The following is a 16,025-nucleotide window of genomic DNA, read 5'->3' as shown; positions in this document are numbered from 1 at the left end:
TAAACAAAGACAAAATTTACATAAGCAAAATGTATATTGTGTAACAAAGTCATAATTTTCTTGATAGAATTGCAAGCATTTTAATTTCAACTACTGATAATGAAAAAGAGCCAAAGAACAGACTATGTCTGCCAGTCAGTGCAAAATAGGGAACTCTAGGTTAAATTTTGAATTAGCAGTTATTCCCATTGTTTATTCACCTATTAATGACTTATTTTTAAAAAACAGAGTTGTTGTGTGAGCCATCCTCTGACCCTTAATCTCTTATGCAGTTAACAGGTTGATTTAAGCATACAGCTCCCTGCATGCATACACAGACAGCAAAAGATTCCGTATCCAGAAGCTGATACTGGAAGGATACAGACTGAAAATAAGCTGTCCTTTTTCAACTTTAAGTGTAATTAAACATTGAAATAGCGCCTGTTGCAGGGAGGTGGCCCTGGGGGCATCAAGCCAAAATGAGACATGTTGCTGAAAGGTACATTCACATTCAGCCAGATGGTCAGAGCTTGATGCGTGAAGCACCAAGTGAAATTATCTATCCAGTTTATGTGGGAAGCCAGCCTGGAGCAACTAATTGCTCTCAGTACATAAATATATGGGTGCTAGTTTTCAGTTCCTTACTGCTATGCAATTTGACATATTTTTACCCTTTTGGTTATGAGTACACATCGAAGTCCCACTTTGTTTTTCATTCCGTGTTACTTTAGAAATCCTATCCACACTGAGTGAAGGTGCCCAGACAACAAAAGCAGTTTAACTGGTAGCATCAAAATCTCTTTTAGGTGACTAATTCTGCTATCTTACCCTGCCTCTTTGCTTGCTATCTCTCCATGCGCATTGTGAAATACAGATACAGAAGAGTTTCATGGAAAATTTACAGTTGTGATCCTGTGGGTTTCAAACAAGAGTCCGTAAAAATTCTATATACTCACTGTAACAGTACACACATCCCTATATAAAAATAACTCAGGTCTACACTTTTAGATATGTATAGCTAGAGACCATTATTCTCAAGCAATTGTCATGATCTATCATGTTTGTGAGTAATGATTTTATAATTCATGGCATTACTGAGATGGATTCTGTAACCTGAAATCCTCATCTGACTCATTCAACTCTCCAGAAACCCAAAAGCCACTGCAGCAACAAATATGTTTTCTCAAAGATTGGTTTATTCCCTGAGTATTTATTTGCTATTTTGGGTTGAGGTATTTTTCAAAAATGTGTTTTGTTTATTTCTTCTCCTTTTATCAGCTCCAGCTGAGACAGAAGAGGGTGGGAGGAGGGTTTTGTTTTTCTGGAGATAACAGGAGTCTGTGTCTGTGCAGCCATGGTGACGAGATCCAAGGTGCTTTCTGGCTTCCAAGCAATTTGCTCCCCAACCCTCATTCCCAAGTAAAAGTGGGGCACAGAGAGAGAGGGGAGCTTTTGTTTCTCAAGTACTTCAGCTATTGCTACTAATTAAGCAAATAGCTCTTAGCATCTTTCACCTCCCAAGCTTAAGGAGGGTCTAGCTGGGGTGAGAGAAGAGTCAAGAGTTGCAGCAGCAGCAGCATCCTGCTCTTGCTATATGGCTTTTTTCATCTTTGCTCGCCTGATTGGATGACCTATGGCCAACCCTATGACTAAGATTCCCTGGCTATGGCAGGGAAGAGATGAGAGAGACCAAGCTCAGCACTAGGCCAGATGGAAACTACCATCTTGTTGTTCAAGGTATTATTATCAGTTTAATGCAGTATGTTCCCAGCTTCTCAGACATACTGAGTAGCAGCAGATTGCTCTTTCCTTCTCCAGACTCCCCTGGATGTTATTCTCTTCTCTGTCTGAGATGCCAGCAGCTTCTCCAAGCTCTAACAGCATTACCAAAACCTTCCAAGTACTCCTCTTCATAATGCCCTCCAGTGTTGCCAGGATGTGCTGCAGGAGCCAAATGAACAGTCAAAACTGAGGTATCAAGGAAATGGCCTTTGTACGGGGTAGTGGCACTTTTTTGGACAATAAGAGCAGGATGTGTAAGGGCAGTTAGTGGCAGCTGTGAGAGCTGCAGGAAAGTTATGCAGCCTCTGCCCAGCTTCATGACAGGGAATACACTGCATAAATGTGAGGATTGCCGATATGAAAAGAGGGTGGAGATGTGGAGAGAGAAAGAAGAAGTCAGTTTGGGGAATAGGAGATATCCAATGGCTTGTAGAATTGAGGACCTAGCCATGACTTGTTTCTGCAAGATGCCCAGTCATCAAGGACTGAAGTAGGAATCAAGGTCATGGCTGCACTCTGGTGCCTCTTATCCCATTGAACTTGCTCGGGTATCTTCAGCCCAGGATCTCTCAGGGAGGAATTAAAACCCTCACTCAGTAACACGTGGTCTCCCTCTTGGGCCCCGTCTGCCAGGCAACACTTGAGCAGTTGTTCTCTGCAATGCTGAGCAGAATCTTGTTTACTTTCCTCTTGAGACAGCAAGGTGAGATGTAGAAAAACTGAGCCCAGCTGGAACTTGCACTAGACTCCAGAGTTTGGAATGATGGACCATTTGTCCACCCCAACCTAGGGCACAACAGGATCCATCCACCAAGGCTTTGAGTTGTGTCTCTTGGCAGCATTAAGCATAACAAAAATAGTAAGCGAGACCAGCTCCCCTTTCAGCAGTACCAACCAAGATTGTTGTAGCATGGCTGGTGAAGGGACTTTGCTTATTCCGATACTGAAGCCCAGTATCAAGGATGCTAAGAATGTCATGCATCCGTGCACTAGTGCGTGTTTCCCAGAGACCGTGGTCCCTGAAGTCAGGCTGGTCAGGTCCTGCTCTCTTAGATAGTCAGGTTAGGCAGTCAGTACTCTAACCATGCTAGATGAGCAGAGGGCACGGGCACCACTTTGCCCTTTCCCCTGAGGTTTCCCATCCTTAGAGGCTCCAGTGCAGGATGCTGCCTTTGTCAGCTCAGCAGTAATCAGCCCAGAGGCAGGAAGTGGAAATTTTTTGGTTGCAGTCACTTAGTTTAATTAGAAGCATCAAAAAAGAAAACAGGCCTCAAGTGGGGCAGTGAGAGGCAGATATAAGCAAAGGGTGAGGGAGAGATTTGCCCCTCTGTTTTACGTGTCAGTTAGCAGGTAAGCCTCAGGAAACATTTGGAGAAAAGAAGCAGGAAAGAGGGGCAGAGGCAGCCTCTGAATCTAGGAGTCGTTCACTAGTAACATTCAAAACGCTATCAGGAGATCATTCAGTTCTGAAAAACCTGATCTAAATGTTTGGTTTTTTTTCACAAGAACAGAAATCAGGCTGAGTAGACATTCCATCCTGCTGCCCTAAGGCTCTCCTTCCCTGCCCTACATCTACTCTACTCTGGAAGTGCACTGTTTTAATTCCCTTTCCAAAACCTTGTGAATTAGAAATGTTATCCCTTTCCTAGTGCTCTGTCCCAGTACTTGAGTATCTGCATCATAAAAAAGAATTTTTCTCAGACTAAATCTCCCTTGTTCAACACAGACATGATGCTGTTCAGTGGTAGAATATTAAGGGCTGGAGTCACTACCATAATAATGTATTGATTTCAATGAAGCAGTGCTCAGTGGAGAGGAGTTCATTCAGCCTTACTCCATCCCTCTTGTGCCCTAAGAGAACATTTTGTATTAGAATAAATGCCTCTGTAAGTACCTCTCACTACTGCACTCATTGTGAGCCATTCTGTGTAGACACAATGAAGCAGGCTGGGCAGAGGATCTGGCCTGTGGGAGTGCTTTGGATATGGGACAGCTGTGCACATCTGGTAGGCAGATTGTGGTTGCTCACTGACCAGAACCAGCAGCTACGGTCTTGAATTAGAGAAGATCTATCATTTCATTACTGCCTCTTGCAGTTATTTCTGCCCTACAACATCTACAGAGTGGAATCCTTCATCTTGCTCCCTTTCCTCTGTGGCTACCAGCATCTTTATCCTTTTTTCTAGCTGGGAAAGGAATCTCTTTGACAAGAAGAGGAGTGTAGATGTTAATGAGATGCCATGGATCATCAAGATTTGCATCACTAATTCTCACCAGCCAGACTATCTCACCTCTATGTTTTCTTTTTTTCTATAGGAAACCAGAGAAGAGTGGCTTTTTTTTCATAGACAAAGCAGTACAGAGTGAGCCAAGAAGTCTCAGAGGAACAGATCCCAGATTCCTGAATTCTCCTGCCTGAAAAAATGTTACCTCTTGTTTCTGTCTGTGCCTGTTTTGTGGACACAGATATTCTGTCGTTTTCACATGCATGAGCAACTGTTTTTAAGCAAGCTCCTATCCACAAGCCTTGCATCTTCCTGTAAGCAGGAGGCTTTGTTTGCTAGTGTTAGAGATTTGGCAGAAATAATCACGTTTGGACCACACCTTCACCATTCTCCAGTGAGCTCTGCTCGAAGCTGAGAAGTTGGACAGGGAGCTCAGTCAGCCAGGAGGTGGAGCAGCTTGTCTCCTCAGCACAGTGCTGAGAAGGGAAAGAAAGCCTGGGCCGCTAGCGGAGCTCTTTTTTATGAAAAAGTTCTTCTTTCTGTTTTATGAAGCAGTTGTTGATTTTTTATTTTTTTTATTTTTTTAATAATAAAAAATGACCACCGTGGGTTTGGGAGGAAGTGAAAAGGTCCATAGATCTTGTTTCAGGAGTGGGGCTGGGAAACTTTTCGTTGAGGGCTCTCAAGAAACATCTCACTGTATCTGATCGGAGTAAATTCTGCCAGTCCCCCTAACAGGCTGGAGTTCAGAGATGCCTTCCATTTCCTTTCTTCTGCCTGGGAAAATTGATGTTTTGGGATGGAACTGCAGCCAAGCTGCAACTCATATCACCAGCTGGGAACTGATTCTGATGCAGGTTACACTGGCTTGGATCCTCCAGGAAACAGATATTTCAAGTCTCCCTGCAGCAGCTGCTGGCTGGCAGCTTTGCTTGTTCCCCAACATACAGCCCTGTCCCCCTACTTTTCCCATCGGCAGAAAGTGCTATTCTGTGTAGGGTTACCCTGGAGCTGCTGGCACAACAATTTTGTTTCATTTTTAGCTGAGCACTCAGCATCTGTGCTCTGGTGTGGTCGATGCCTTTTATTTACTTACTTATTTGTTTGTTTGTTTGTTTGTTTGTTTGTTTTCAAGAATGAAAACAGTAGATTAATGAACTGCTTGTGGGTAATGTGCAGGGTTTCTCAGAACAAGTGCTATTAGAGCCCAGTGTCATGTAGGAGGTAAATGGCAGCACATCGTGAATAAAACAGTGGTATAATAGATTTAAGCAGTCCATTTCCCTTTGGAGTGTTACTGATAACATGCCCAAATGCATACAAGATCATTACCTTAATGAATAAGACTGCTCTCTAACAGAGCACATACTGCAGCTCGTCACAAGGGGTTTATTTTCCATCATTTTTGTCCAAAAAAAGCTTTCGGTGTTTGGGTTGGAATGATGTGGAGGGACAGTAGAATAGAGACAGAGAGGAAGGAAAGAGAAGAAGAGGATAGATGTGGATGAGAGTAGAAGAGAAAGAAGTGAAGAAGGAACGTGAAAAATAAATGCACAGCAAGCATGTTATGATTTGGAAGCACCATAAGAGGACTTTGTACATGCACGCAAAAAAGACAATGCTCAGACATTTGAGTTTGCCTATTGGAGGGGACAGGTCTTTCTCTGGAAGCATTATTGTCCTCTGCAAGAAGTGAAATACTACAAAACATAGAGACTTGATGAACCAGTACTCAGTGTTCTCTCTTAGATATGCAATAGCCAGAGATTGCCATTTGCCTCTCGTATTTGCAGTCAGCTCAAGATTAGTATAAATTTGCGATAATTCCACGTACGTTTGTGGATTTCTTAGGACTTAGCCTCTGTGGTAGCTTCTGTAACCTCTGTGGTAGCCTCTGTAGCACCATGAAATCCTAGTTCTCACTGATTGCCAGCAAATTCTGTGCTAGTTAAGAAGCCCTCGGATATTTGTAGATACTCCACAGAGACTCCACAGCATGTGAGAAGCAGAATTTGTCTCTACATCTTTCCTCACACGAGTTTACTCTTCTCCTGGAAAAAGTATGTAGAGCAGCCCTGCCTGAAAAAAATCTGTTGTAAGCACAATGACTACATTGTTTTCTGAATTTGCTTCCGGTTAATATAGTGGGATCTGACTTAGACTGTCTTGCTACATTGTAATATACACTTTTGAGCCAACTGAAGCCTAATTTTCTCTACCTTCTGGAATTTCTCTTCAAAAGAGACACCACGTTCAAATCTGTTATTAAATGATGCTGAATTAACTGTCTGGAATTTACCATACGAGGCGAGTTTCACAGAGGTGTAATTTTGTTAGAGCCTATATGGGAATAGCATGTAACCTGAAGCCGAATAAACAAGAGGAGACTCCTGAAGGACCAGGCTTCCAAAATGATTTACTATTAAGATCCCTCTGAAAGCCTAAAACAACATCTCACAACATGCTTAGGAATATAAACATGGGCTGACTGATACACAGCAGAGGTCGCCCTGTGCCAGAGAACTGGTTCTGGCAGTAACTATAGGGAGATGCATAGGACAGTGCACAAAGAAAGGGCATTTAAAGAACGGGGTTTCTCCAAGCTGCAGTTTTGTAGCTTCCAGCAATCTGTGAGGACTGCCTGGATGTTGCATCCAGATGATTAAGTTTAATCACCATTGATAGATTGAACCTCCATAAACTCACCTAAAACCTTTTGGACATATTTATCCTTTCAGTCTACACAATATCCTGTGACAAATGAGCTTCAAAATTTAATTATGTGCTGTGTAAAAAAGCACTTCTTTTTGTCTGTTTTAAACGTCCTGCCTGCTAATTTCTTTAGGGCACCAACTTCTTGTATTGTGAAAAAACAGCATCCAAAATATCTAAGAGACATAGACTTGTGCGTAGGCAACACTCCGTCTGTGTGCAGAGAGAGAGCCTGGGGAGGGAGAGGATATGGGGCTGCAAGGGAGCTCTGCAGTGCAGGCAGGTCAGCTCCATGTGCAGCTTGCTAGGGGATGGGATTTCTGTCCAGAAAGGTCTTTGTCATACAAGAGTCCTTAAACGCAATTTGGGAAAGGGGTGTTAGATGTGCTGCTGAATATCCCTCCGTTCAGGGCAGGTGCTCCCTGCTTTGGGCTGCTTCTTGCACCTTGCAACTCCCCGGTGCTGCTGGCTGGGTGTTGGGCCCTCTGGGCTGCGGCTCTCCCAAAGCAGCTCTGGCAGGAGCAGGAGTGGTTCCCTTGGAAACCTCTGGATGCCCAGCAACAAGTCTCTGTGGCTGCCATGTGACTAGGTGCATTAATCAGAGGAGTTGTACCAAGCAGGTCAGCTGGGGCCAAAGTCCAGATCGCTCCCCCTTCACTTCATTGCTAATTACAGAACCCTGAGGGCTGCTCTGAGTAGGGAGTGGAAAACAACTCAAAATAATTAAATAAAATGGTGACCTTTCTCACTGTGGCTTCTAAGTTCATCCCAGACTTTCTTTGTGAGAAAAATCTGAAATAAACATAGCGTGCAAATAAAGGAGTTACAGGGTCTCACAAGATGGAAAAGCCCACAGAGAATGAACCTCACAGACACAGTGAGCTACCAGGTCTCTTTTGAAATAAAGCCAACACTTCAAGCGCATTGTTTGAAAGAGAAGTATCTCGGACTGGAGATAGCTTGAGCCTGATTCAGTAACACCTCATGTTCACATCTCAGATCTCTTTGAAAATCAAGTTTCTGAAATCACAGTTGGGCTGAAATTGCTGCCCAAAATTACTAGTGGGGCAGAACAGTAAGGACTTCAGTCCTGTCCTATATGTCTAAAGGAAGAGGCTGTTGCTCTCAGGAAAACAGGCAGTGTCCGGACACTTCTTGGCCCCTATGGAATCACCACAGCAGCAAAAAAGCTGCTGTTCACAGATGGGCACCTGGCAGGTTTGTTCTTCATCATTCCTGGTGGCCCATTTCTTTACCCCATAGAGTCTTTCTCCGTTTTACACAGGAACAGAAGACTCAAAGGCAAAGGCTGGAGGAAAATGAAAGATGTTTTTACAGGCGCAGCTTGGGACCAGGGGATAGCAGCAGTTGGCACACTAAGACTGAACAGAGAGACTTGATGAGTCCTGGTGAGTAAAGGAGGAATTGGGAAAAATAAGGGAAGATTGAAGAGATACAGCAAGGGTAGTAACAGCCATAAGCACCAGTCTCAGTCCCTTACAATGGATTTCCTGCCCAGTAGGATCTCATAGGGCAATAAAGTAGCTATGTCTCTGTATCCTTTTGATATATCTTTTGGAATGATTTAGGCACCCCTCAGCACTGTTCATAAAATGCCATTTCCAATTTCTGCTCCCATCCTTTTCACTTTTCACCAGAATTCTGCTTACTTTGCCCATTTAAAGCCAGAGCAGAGACCTCCAGATTTGGCTCTTGAGTGATAGTCTCTCACAGATTCATGTTCAAGACTGAGCACTGTAACATCTTCTTTTGCCCGTATGCCACTCTAATTTCTTCGTTCTGTGACTAATGCATAGCAAGGTCATTGGGTACTGCTCAGTCTCCATCTGTTACTTCAAGGGGTCTGCATTCCAGTCTGCCAGATTATTTACTGATTCACTCTGAACACAGGTATATTCTGCTCAAAGCCACCTTTTACCTTAGGCAATAACAAAAATGTCAAAAGTGGCTGACCAGGTCCTCAGCTGTGGGCCGGCCAAAGGAGTTGGCCCACAGTTCACTAAAGGCTAGGAAAAAAAGGGAAAAAAAAAAGAAAAAAAGAAAAAAAAGAAAAAAAAGAAGTTGGAAACTGTGAAGTTGGCTGCATTCTAGTCATACTGTAACTTGAGTAGCAACAAATGCCATTTAAAAATGACTTCCTTTCTGTCATCTGCTTTTACATCCAGAACTTAAGACCACAGTATTTGCCCACAGGAGATTTTTTCCATCACTTCATAGCAGGCAGCAATTTCTCAACATCAGATCTGAACGTGACTCTCAAGTGTTATACAAATCAAGCCTTTATACTTGGACCATTTTGATTTCTAGCTAATAGATGTTACAATCAATTTTTTTTTCCATTGTCATAACACATTGTGATAATGTATCTTGTGCACAGGATATACCAGGAAGCAAAGCTTTACCTCAGTGTACTGGCTATTTATGACAATCCAGGGCAACCTTGAAGTCTCTGCAACCTGTGTGTTTGCAATCTAAGAAGTACAACACAAATCCATGTCAGCTGACACTCTCCAGTCAGAGTCAGAAATGTGTGCTTTTGGTATAAGGGCTAGGCAATAAATTTCTTCTCACTGCTGAGTGATTTGTCCTTTGGCACACTCAAAGGAATGACTGTCTGACTGCCTTGCAGTAGGAACACAAAAGAATCAAATGGATTCTAGATACTCAGATCTGAGTTTGCAATTGAGCTCTGCATCTCAGGGAAGAAATGGAGGACTGGTTATTAGTGTAAGCTCTGAAAACAGGATAGTAAAGGCAGACAGGCTAAGGATGAAACCTGGCTAGTCCATTGGGATGGAAAATCAGAGGCTACTTGCAACACAAGCTGAGGGACACTATGGTAAGATGGAAAGGACAGAGCTGTTTTGAGATTGGTCCTGGACAATACTGAGCAACTTACGTTCACAGCACAAAATGTATAGGTCAGATTGAAGCATGAGAGAACACTCGTTGGCTCTCCTGGCAGGTTCTGCCTGTGCATATGCAAAGCATTTATTGCACGGGGATAGCTTGTTAAGATACCTCCCTGCCACTGTCCTATTTCCAAGTGACCAGGCATCTCTACCTTACTGGGCAGACCTGTTGCTGTATGCCACCTCTCCTCTTTACACGCCCTTTACACAAGGAAGAGACTTTTACACTGAAGTGCAGGCAGCTCTCCATGATGTAATCTGCGCAATCTGTGCATTTGCAAGGAAAAGCAGCCTCCCGTTGGCCAAAGCGAAGAGTCCCCGCCTGGGCGCTCCTCCCGCTGCCCAACCCCCCCTCTTCGGTGGCTCATAAAATCCCCGAGGCAGTGGCAGGGCAGCTTTCCCAGTCCCCGAGCTCGCAAAGGTGACCCAGGGACAGGTGAGCTCTGTCAAGGGCGCGCAAAAAGGCTGGGCCGAGGGCGGAGAGGGCTGAGCTAAACCTGGGATGCTACAGGCACTGGGAGGAGACGAGGGGCACTCCGGCAACCTGTGGAGCCGGACCAATCTCTGTCAGCGAGCTGGAGAGCTCCGCCAGAGGCTGGCTCGGCACAGGGATCTTGGCTAGTGATCTGGGGACTACAGTGGGATGAGTGCTCAGGAGAAGGGCAGTCGTGGGATTGGGCTCCTCCGGTCCTTGCCCTGGGGGCAGCTGGGGAAGACTAGCGGGAGGAGCAGGGCTGGACTGCCTGGCGGAGCCGCGCATCAGCACCACGGACAGGGCCTGTGCTGAGGGCTGTGCGCTGCGGGCTCTGGGCGCTGCCCGGCTCAGCTGGTCAGGGTGCGGAGCCACTGGGGCTGGGGTGAGCGCAATCCCGCAGGGACAATAGCAAAGGGGCTCGGGAGGGACAAGCGATGCAGGCTGAGGGCGTCCCCGTCAGCACTTTCCCCCCGCGATGCCCCAGGCTGAGGACCGTGCCTGTTCCTGGACTGGGTGCCATCCGGGCACACCAATGCTCGAGGCCCACCCAAGTGCACCGAGAAGTGGCACGTGGGATGCAGGCTACGGTCTTCAAAGTTGGGATCTGGATGAGAACAGAGAGCTATATGAGAAGGATGGGAAATTGGAATGGGTCAGGACATGCTTTCCTGAGTAGCCTTTCCAGGTAAGACACATAAACAGCTTCAGGTTTGGGGTTGGGAAGGGGCTGAAATAATTCAGGAAGCTGAGAATGACCCTAAGGATATAAATGTAATCTCCATTTTACATTACAGCAGATGTTTTTCATAAAGTGTTTAACCTGCTCACCTTCCCCTCAAAGCAAAACAAAACAAAACAAAACAAAACAACTGAGGTAGAATTAGGGAAAGTTTTTGTTTTTAAATTTTGACAGAATTTAGATTACCTTTTAAACTGCTAAAATATGTAACTCTGGCTTGGTGCAGTAATTGGAACAAAGCTGAAATAAAGCATTTTTTCTTGATTAGTTTTACAAAACCACTGGTGTCATTTAGAAGGTAAAGAAGATACAAATGTTAGAAATAAGTGTGTGAGCACTTTGGAAACAAAGCATTGCATATCATTATGGTCAAACAAAGCATTTATTTTATCTCCATTTTTGGAAACGGAGGCTATTCACTAAATGAGTCCCTTCTCAAAATACTGACACTGCTTTCATAAAGAAATGTAAATATTTTGCTAAATGGTCTCAGTAAGACAAACAATCCAGGCTCAGACTGTTCCTACTCTTTACACCTGTATTTTTCATAAGTTTCTGAGAGGAAAAGCAAACAAGCTGTTCTCTATTTTATGGAAATGTCTATATACTTTTTCTGAAATGAATAGTTGGGAAAAAAGGAAAAACAGCTGAAAAGAATGCTGATAATTCAGCTAAGGCCTTGAGTACACGCATAGCCTTCAGAGATATGCATTGTATGTTTTGAGCAAACCAATGGTGTAAACGCCTATTAAAGTAGAATGGAGAAATATATTTTTCTGTTATGTCAACTTTTTAGCATCTTCTATCAGTGTTGTATCTGCAAAGTGACTCAATTTATGATCTTTCTTTGATGCAACATAATACTGAAGTTGGGTTTTTGTCATGTCCTATTTCTCTTATGGTGTCCATAGAACATCTTTTTCCTTTACAGTTCAGCTGTAAAGTAATGGCAAGAAATCATTTCCTTTCTCTCCTGCCTCAACAGAGGCATGCAAAAAAAAAAAAAAAAAAAAAAAAAACAAAACAAAAAAAAAACCTGAGTAGAAGCCAGAAAATTATATTGCATCTAATACAATTCTTGCTTTTTGAGTTTATCTCTGAAATTCTAGAAAATTGCCTAACTAGTTCTGATATTATGAAAATGTTAGGATAGATGGTATAATATCCTCAAAGTTTACAAAATTTCACACTGTGCAGTGTTTTGCTTAATCAAAGTCACAGTTCAGTTTGTTTAGGTTGCATTTTGTAACCTTTCTTTCCTAGCGATTTTCTGTAGATCTCAAAACAAGTACATTTCATAGAAGGATAAAAACCTGTGTGTTTTGGGGAGATCCTATCACACAGTGGTCATTGAAGAACAAGGAATTCAGGGTGAAATCTGAACTTCATTTTAATTTGTTAAAATATTTAGCAAAATTTGGAATGCAGAAATCAATCTGAAATGACATTATACCACTGTCTGCTAGAAAGGAAACTCTAAGTTTCGCTATAAATAAACACTGTACAGTTGCTTTCAGATTATTATACTTTTTAATTCAGTTTTGCTACAGGCAATGTCCTCCTTCCCCTTTCCTCCTTCCATCAAAAAAGACAATGTGTTCCAGTCTCTGGGATCTATATGCACTGCACAAATATTTGTCTGTGTGTCGCCTGCCACTCCAGTAATGAGCTGCTTTTTCACTGCAGTCATAGCATCTGGTAGGGTTTCAAGCTGTGTGGAGCTGGGAGACTGGGAGGCGCTTGGGAATCTCAGCAGGAAAAATAGAGTGGGTTTCAGATGCAAGATCTGCAACAGCTTTTGTGCTTGGATAAACATTTCTAGGAGCTTCTCTCTTTGTCAGAGATTTGTTCAGCCGCAGACACTTGAACTTGGCATGCAGACCTGGGCACTGTGCCTGCTCCAGACACCTGCACTTACATGCAATTTTACATTCACTCTCTTTCAACCACCTGCATTCATGTGTACTAGGTGTGTGTATGTCAGCGTGCATCATGGTCCACTACTGCATTGCAACACAAGTATGATTCTAATTAAGCTGGTGCTCTCCACTGAACAGTGCGAGACAAGAGCTTGGCTCAACCAAGCATTCAAGCAGACACTTCTCTCGAGCACCCACATCCACCCCAGTTCAGCAAACACTTCAGCAGGACTGAGGTATGCCACGGAGTCAAGACTGAATGAGAGCTTAAGGCAGAACTCTGAGCACAGGATTTTGCTTTTCTGCACACTGAAATCAACTGGGAGATTTATCTGTTAAAACATTAAATTCAGATCCTCCCAAAGCAATCCATTACTAGGGCAGCAAATGAAATACACCACCTAAGGCACTACTCTAAGATCATAATAAGAATCCAAAAGAGGTGATAAGCAAGTGATAGAATTGATGCATGTGTTTTTACAGGCAAGTCTTCCCTTGAAGACTTGTGATTGTTGTGTCTCCTTTAAGTGTGCCATTGTTTAGCTCCTCTTTAATACTGAATGCATTTACAGCTGACTGAGTCCCATTGGGATTTGTAAAATAAGTTTGGCAAAATCCTCACTTGAAAATAAGTAGGAGTGGGATTCCAAATTCATTGGGGAAGTCTAAGAAGTTCATTTGTCTATAGATACTAAAATCATTTACTAAATCTTGTCCTTTAGTAAAACAGATGCTGGGATTTTTATTTATGTAATTAAGCATGCTTTTTTTTTAAGCATGGAGACAATATAAGAATGGAGAATAGTTAATATGATGTTCAATATTGATATTTGTGTTTGAATACCCTAAGGCTTCTCTGGATATCTGGAGCCTTCAGCATTCACTGAGATTAAAAGGAGGTGCCCTCTGAGCAGCTTTGAACCTCCTGGCCACAACTCAGTGCTGACAGATCAGGACTGAGCACACATTATCTTGGTTGCTGTATGATCAGAGAGCATCCAGCCCATGGATTAAAAGAAGCTCAGTTATAGGTTTGACCTTGCAAACGGAAAAAATTCATAACAAAATTAAAAAAAAAAAACGCTACCACACTTTCCATTGACTCAGCAGAGCCTAAAGTGCTCTGGTAGTTTGTTATACTACTTTCATGAATAGGGCCATTCACATTCTACAATCATCACACACACACTGACTCCAGTAGCCCTTATTTGCAGAGGCCACATGGTTCCTGACTTTTGACTGTGAGATGTGGCCCCTTCCTGGTATACAGTGAGTACAGAGATTTTAAGTTTACCCTGTTTATACACAGCTATCTGTAGCAGCACTGAAATGAAGGGTCAATAAGAGGATTTTAGCTCCAGCCACCTCTGAACTTGGAGGGGAGGCTCAAACAAGTGTTGCCATACAAGGTTTGTTAAACTTGTTGATTAACAAGGGGAGAGGCTGTGTGGGGTTTGTTTGTGTGATTGTTTGCATAGTTGCAGCCACGTGGAATTTTGCATTTATTCAAGCCTTACAGATACATCACCATGGTGAGCTGCATGGCTCCATGAGACTGTCATCTCTTTGGGATATGAACATTTTGTTCTATGCTTTTTCTGCACATAACATTGTCTTTAATTTGTGCTTTGTGTTGCTTACAAAGTGCAAAGAATGGGAATTTTGTGGTACAGTCTGTGGCTCTGCATATGAACGTAAGAACAAGCAACACTTTGTGTGTTCCATGCAGCATCAAGCTTCAGTACAGAGGGGAGAATTTTGTCTTTTGTTTTGATTTGGAGACTGACTCAGGAATTCTCATAAAATAAACCTACAGTAACTTATATGGTATTGGGCCCCACTTCAGGAGAATTCAAACGCACTTGCAGAAACTTCAACACATAACTCCTGCAGGAAACAAATAAATGCCTAAAGTTACGTGCCTGGCTGAGCGAAGTATTCAAAGATACTCCTGTTATGTATGCAGAGATCTTTTTATTCTGTGTTACTTAGGCCTGTATAGGCTTCCCAAGTCATGTTCTAGGGAGAACAATGGCAAATCTTTTCAGTAAAACTCATGAAATTATTAATGTTGTAGTCTGCAATTCTGTCCAATCAAATCTGCTATGTCTCTGTGTTGCTGGTACAATGTATCTGGAGAAATCAATGGCACAAAGTGATAGAAAACTTTACGTAGGTGCTTCCCACTCAGTTAAGACATTACTATCTGAAAAACGAAGGGTTCCAAAAAAACCCTAATGCTCTGCAGGCTGCACTCAGATATTGCACAGAATCTAACAGAGGCAGTGCAATTTTCTCCTGAGCAAGAAAAGAAAAGGACAATTCAGATAAACCTCTGAATTCAGGGTGTGCTGTCAGCACGCTGAACGTCTAAAGAGCTTAAGAGTTGTTCATACAGGTTGTTCAGATTTGCTTGGAAATAAGAACTAATTCAATGAAAGAGAAGTTTGGCTGATTTTTGCAAAGCTAATTTTAAACTGATTTGTAAAGTAAAATACACTTCCTCCTTCATCTGTAAAATGAACATTCTGATATTCATTTCACAGGTGTACCTAAAGACCAAATTAAGAGACATCCACAAAGTTCTGGAGATCCAGGAGCAAATGGAACAAGAAAGAAAGGAAAAGGTTATTATCTTGTCAGGCTTGGCCTGAGAGGAACATTATCCATATGTCTTGCCAGACCTACTTATTGTCTTATTTTCTCCTACTTTATCTTTTATCACCTTTCTAATCTGCTCCATCTAATCCAGCCAATGTTTAATTTTAGCACAGCTCTTGCTACTGCTGATGAAGCTGTGTTTGGTAAGAGGGGTATCTGCAGCTTTTATGAAACCTGATAAAGCAGAACACAGGTAGGTAAAACAGTAGGTAACAATTAATGAATACTTAAAAATATGTATTTGCTTATGTATTTGCTTTTTTTTTTTAAAAAAAAAAAAAAAAAGAAAAAAAAAAAAAGAAAATAGATGGTATTGGTATATTCTTCTGCTTGTCTGGGAATGGGTTTGACAGAGCTCCCTTTCCTGCATTTTGACAGAATGGACTCCATTCTGCATAAAGTACATTGATGCATATAATAATACACGTGTGTTTTATTTACTGTGATGTGGATTTGACAAAAAAAAAAAAGTTATATATAAGTGGATGTAATGCATGAAATAAGTTCCTATAATGGGAAGTACTGCATCATTTCAATCATGAAGGATTCTGTGATAAATTCTAGGTGGATTGTGTTTGTCAATTATTGCTTATGATTTGG

The sequence above is a fragment of the Tympanuchus pallidicinctus genome, unplaced genomic scaffold (genome assembly GCF_026119805.1).
Source record: "Tympanuchus pallidicinctus isolate F22 unplaced genomic scaffold, pur_lepc_1.0 scaffold38, whole genome shotgun sequence".
In the NCBI taxonomy this organism is placed as follows: Eukaryota; Metazoa; Chordata; class Aves; order Galliformes; family Phasianidae; genus Tympanuchus; species Tympanuchus pallidicinctus.
Note: the sequence above shows the minus strand (reverse complement) of the source record.